The following is a 5,714-nucleotide window of genomic DNA, read 5'->3' on the forward strand; positions in this document are numbered from 1 at the left end:
GCACATCCATATATCTCAAAGTACCATCATACAAATTTTCAAAATTCAATTCACTCAGACGCACCGTCAGCAGCTCAAACAGTCAACAGACGACCCGTTTGACCAAAAAGTCAACAGACAGTCAAAAATGAAATTTTTTGTCAAAGTCCATATTTTGTAAAAGGATTCATCATTTGATCATTGGATGATCATAATTCATCAAGGAAAGATCAAAAATCAACAAAACCCTAAGATTCAAAATTAGGGTTTTTGCCTGAAAAGTCAACTCAACTTTGACTGGTCATAACTCTCTCATCCTTCATCCAAAAAATTCAAACCAAAGCTCATTTTGAAGGAAATTCAATTATCTTTCAAATGCAATTGATCCCATGGTCATTGCATTCACCATTTGAAAAATATGACCAAAGACATTACAGGTCATTTTCAAAGTCAACAAAAAGACACTTTTTTCAAAAGGACACCCAAGGAGCATCAAAAATCATTTTGACATGAGACCAAAGACATTGGTTAGAGGACTCTTTGAGGTTTCCAAAAAGTGCAAGAACTCCTTCATATGACAAAAATTGAGGGATTTACACCTTGTTGAAGTTGGCTAAATTTTGGGAAAATGCATGAAACCAACATTGCTCAAAAATGTATTTTTTCCAAATGGGGCCAAGTTTTCATGGTTCAAACATGTTTGCCATGTTATTATGGGCCTCCCACGACCAAGACAAAGCCCATATCATTTTTATCCATTTTTGATTTAATTTTATCACATATAAGATTAAATTTAAAAAGGAAAATGGAAGGATAATGCATAGCTTGAATTCCAAGCATGACTCATCAAGAGAATCATTCAACTCTGTCCCAAGCCAAAGTACAGCAGAGGGAGAGAATAAAATCAAGCCATAGTGGCTTAAATGCCAAGCTACACATGTGGAAAAAGTCAAAAATTCAACAAAGCACTTATTGCTTTCTAGCTTAGATTTTAAGCACTTCAATGCTTATATATATGCTAGCATACTTCAGTAATGAAGAGAGACAAGTTCAGAAACAAAGCCTTGCTTGTAACACACTTGTAATCACTTGAAACTTTTCAAAGAAATCTCAAATTCGAATTTTGAATTCCAGTCACTTTCCATACAAACTAAACATTCTAATACCTTCCTCAAACATCACTGAACTTATCTCAATCATTTCCAAGTCTTGAAACCTCATAAATCGAGCTACCTAGGCCACGGTTTGTTCAAACTAAAACTAACTTATATCTCATAACACACGCATATCTAGCAAGATGTAGACATATATTTGAACTTAGTGTGGTGTGTAGATCGTTTCTGGACATTTAATTAAGGTTTGGTTGCTTATATACGAAGTTACCATTTTAGGGTTCATACTCTCCAAATTAGGGCTTTCTGAAATAAGCAAAATTACAGGTTCTAAGTGGTACCATTGAATTCGTATGGACTAGACAAATTGAATGGGCATGTCGCGCCAAATTTATGAACACGTTTACCCCTATTCGCTATTTTGCAGGTTTAAGCATCACTTATTATAGCGTTTTTTTTTACAAAAGCGCTGTTAAAGGTGTTGTCTGGAGGTTGAAGACGAAGACGTGTCTTCCCCCCATTGGTTCAGACGCGCGCGTGTTTTTTTTAAATTTGTCTCTGATTCTGTGCTTTGCAGGTGTAACTTTTACCACGTGCCTCAATATCTGGGCCATCTGATCTCATTTAATGACTCATCCAACGCATCAGAATGAATCCCCATACCATGGACTCTTAGATTAACCACACATGATCATGTATCCTTTTATTTTCTATTTTATTTTAATTTTCTTTGCAAAATTAATTAAAAATAGTTTTAAAAATCCAAAAAATACACAAAAAATATTTTTAGACTTCTAAAATAATATATTATTTTCTGAAATAAAAATATTTTATTTTTCTTCAAAATTTCAATATTTTGCATAATTAATTACTATATATTTATATGTTTGCTTTTTAATTATTCTAACCAATCAAAAAATCATAAAAAAATTTGTTCTTTATATTAAATACTGTTTATACGTTATAAACTAATTTTGTACATATTTAGGATAATTTTCTCTTTAAGTTTTAATTATTTGTATAATTATTTGCATAATTATGCTTTAATTAGCTAAATCAATTTCAAATCAATTTCAAATCAATTTCAAAAATTCCAAAAAAATTAGTTTTGTTTTAAAATTAATTGACAAATATTTTATACATTTTTTAAACTTAATTTCTAGGTTTAAATCTATTTTCATCTTTTTCCTTCATTTTAATTTAATTAATCATGCATTAATTATAATTAAAATCAATCATAAAAAATCCAAAAAACATGCCTTTTATTTTTCTTGCAATTTAAATTCCTAGATAAATGCATAGGATGTCAAAATCATGTAAATAGGCTAGTTTACATTTCCTGCACAATCGATGTAATAGCGTAGATTTACTTTCCGCACTTTACATTTCCGCATTTTAATTTCCAGCAAATATAAACTGCGTGTATGTCAAAGATAAAATTGAACCGTTAGATCACTAACTTCAAAGATAAAATATCTGAATCCAAACACAATCACACTTGCACCTTTTAAGGTAATCCCTTCTCATTCTTTTCAAAATCAAAGTCAAAATTCCACTGTTTCGAGTACAAAATCGAACCTTTTGTTTGTATCCGGTGAAAGGATAGATTTTTAAAGGAAATAAGGATAAAGACCTTACAACTCAGGGTAGACCTCCTAGTTTGCTTGCTCAAATCAAAACAAACAAAATTCTCATACACGGTTGTTTTTCAAAACAAAACTTTCCAAAAAGACAATATTTTGTATACATCCAAACACGGATCATTACAAAGTTAACGTTCTTTTCAAAACATCTTTCGAAAGATAAACAAACATTTTGTATACATCCGCACAAGGATCATTACAAATTCAATTTACAAAGGTATTTGAAACCACATATGAGCATTCTAAAGCAATTGAAAATTAATCGAAAAACAAGTGAGCTAAGCAAACCTAAGAGCCCATGGATAACCATGGATACAAAGGGTGCTAACACCTTCCCTTTGTATAACCTACCCCCTTACCCAGAATTTCTTAAAGGTCTTTTTTCTGTTTCTTTTATAAACCTTTCCTTAATTGGATAAAATAAAAGGTCGGTGGCGACTCTGTGAATTTTCAAAAATGCGAAAGCATAAGCGATGAAAAAGAGTCAGTTCACGTATCTCTCCCGCTCAGAGGTATGGCCCGAGAAAAAACGGAGGTCCACAGAACTGGCGACTCTGCTGGGGAGTCACTTTCAAAAAACAAAATGTTTTCAAAAGGGGTTACCTTAAGAGAATAGATTACTTCGATGTTTTCAATTGTTTGACTTGATTGCTCTATTTTTCAAAGGTTTGTTTGGGTATTTTGCTTGTGTGAAAGATTCTAACCCGAATCTCGAGATACCTTAAGTATATGACAATAGACCAAGGAAACTGTACGGCATGTACCGATACGGTTGATCTGGTAGTCATCGTTAGTGCGATACTTTGGTTTATACTGATGTCCCTTGAAAACGATCAAGGAGTATATTAGGCTTCCGAAATGTCATTAAACACTAATTTGTCTTAGAACCTTTTTAGTTGAACTTGACTTATGGCCTATTAAGTGGCTAGCTTTGAAATTGATCGAAGTTAGTTATCCTCGAGGAATATTTTGATCGGCCGCTCGAGCGCCGTATTGAGATGTTACTTCCAAGGATCATAGAACCCGAATACTATTCTAGGACAGGTTTTAACCAACTCAACTTCAGTGGGGAGGGTATCACCTATCAGCTCCATGCAAGCCTTTAAACCTAAGGCTATTGTTTGATTTGTTTTTGTGTGCCACATGTTTGCATCATAAGCATATCATTTTCTCACAAAACACTTCAAGGATCAAAGAGTTTACCTTTGTTTTTGCAGGTAATGGCTCCCGCCACCCGAGATTACATCCGAATCAACATCTCAACGGTACCATCTGAACTAAAAGACTTAGTGTCAGAATTCCCCAGGAATGTTCAATTCACCGAAAGGCATGGTCACTTACTCCATTTGGTTACCTCAAAATTTGAAGAAGACATGATATGGGTCCTGTTCCAGTTCTTTGACCCTGAACATCATTGCTTTACCTTTCCTGATTACCAGTTAGTACCCACCTTGGAAGAATTCTCTGAACTAATTGGATTGCCTGTTCGAAATCAATTACCTTTCACTGGTTTAGAAAGGATTCCAAAACCTGAAGTCATTGCTGCTGCTTTACATCTGCGAAAATCAGAAATCGAGTCCAATTGGGAAACAAAGAGTGGAGTTAAGGGTTTGCTTGCCAAGTTCTTATTGGAAAAGGCTCGATTACTGCTAGAAAACAAAAGTTATCCAGCTTTTGAGGAGGTTATGGCCCTTTTGATCTATGGTTTGGTTTTATTCCCAAATCCCGACTAGTTCATAAGTGTACACATCATCAACCTTTTCCTAATCCGTAACCCGGTACCAACATTGCTGGGAGACATTCTACATTCTCTACACACTCGTACCATGAAGAAACGAGGAACTCTCATGTGCTGTATACCACTACTGGCTAGGTGGTTTACATTTCATCTTCCCCGATCAGTGTTGAGAAATGAACAAAGAATGCAATGGTCTCGCATGATTATGTCTTTGTCTCATTCAGATATCCGGTGGAACAACTTCTTTCAAAGAGACATTACTATCATTGATCATTGTGGAGAGTACCCTAATGTGCCACTCCTTGGCATCAAAGGGGGCATCACCTACAATCCCTCTTTAGCTCTACGCCAATTCGGATATGCAAGGAGCAACGGTCCTCATGACATGATTATCCGTGGCATTGTGTTTGATTACGAGAATGATTCTCATAGACACCGACGAAGGTTCATACATGCATGGGACAGTGTCTATAGAATAGAAAGCAAAACTTTGGGGCAATGGAATTCTATCCCTATGGAACCTTACCTCAGATGGGTCCGCACTCATGCTCAGAAACTCATTATGCCATATCCCGCTATTCTACCTGTGACTATTGAGCCAAAGGTCGAAGGAGACGAACCCCAAGTTATTCTACACCCGGATATGCCAACTGACCTAGAAGAGTTGCAAAAATCTTGGGTTCAACTAAAAGAGGAAAGAGACACCTTCAAAGCACACTGTCAGGACTATGAGAGAAGGATATTGGAGCTCACCGGACAGCTTCAAGAAGAACAGCAGATCAACACATTCCTGGGGGCAAAGAGAAAGCGTCCATGGGAGACCTGAAGGATCATTTATTTTATTTCTGTCTTGTAAGCCCAAATGAGGCAAAGAAAAAAAAGAATAAATTGATTAACTAATGTTTGTTTCTTCTTTAACAAATCTAAACTCTAAGATCCTTGAAAACATTGCACACACATTTCATTTCATGCATTGCATATGCATTTCATACATTGCATTCATATACATTGCATTCATTACATTGCATATACATTGCATCCATTCATACACATTGCATAACAGGTTCACATGAAGGATTTCTCATCTTCTCGCTGTTTATTTCAGTCAGAAGAGATGGAATCTGAAATGAGCATCAAGAATCTCGAAGCACAGAATGCCCAAGTTCAAGTGGCAATTCTAGAACTGGCAAAGGGGCAACAAGAACTGAAAGCCCTGATGATCAAGAAGAAAAAGAAGCCCAA

The sequence above is a fragment of the Vicia villosa genome, linkage group LG4 (genome assembly GCF_029867415.1).
Source record: "Vicia villosa cultivar HV-30 ecotype Madison, WI linkage group LG4, Vvil1.0, whole genome shotgun sequence".
NCBI lineage: Eukaryota > Viridiplantae > Streptophyta > Magnoliopsida > Fabales > Fabaceae > Vicia > Vicia villosa.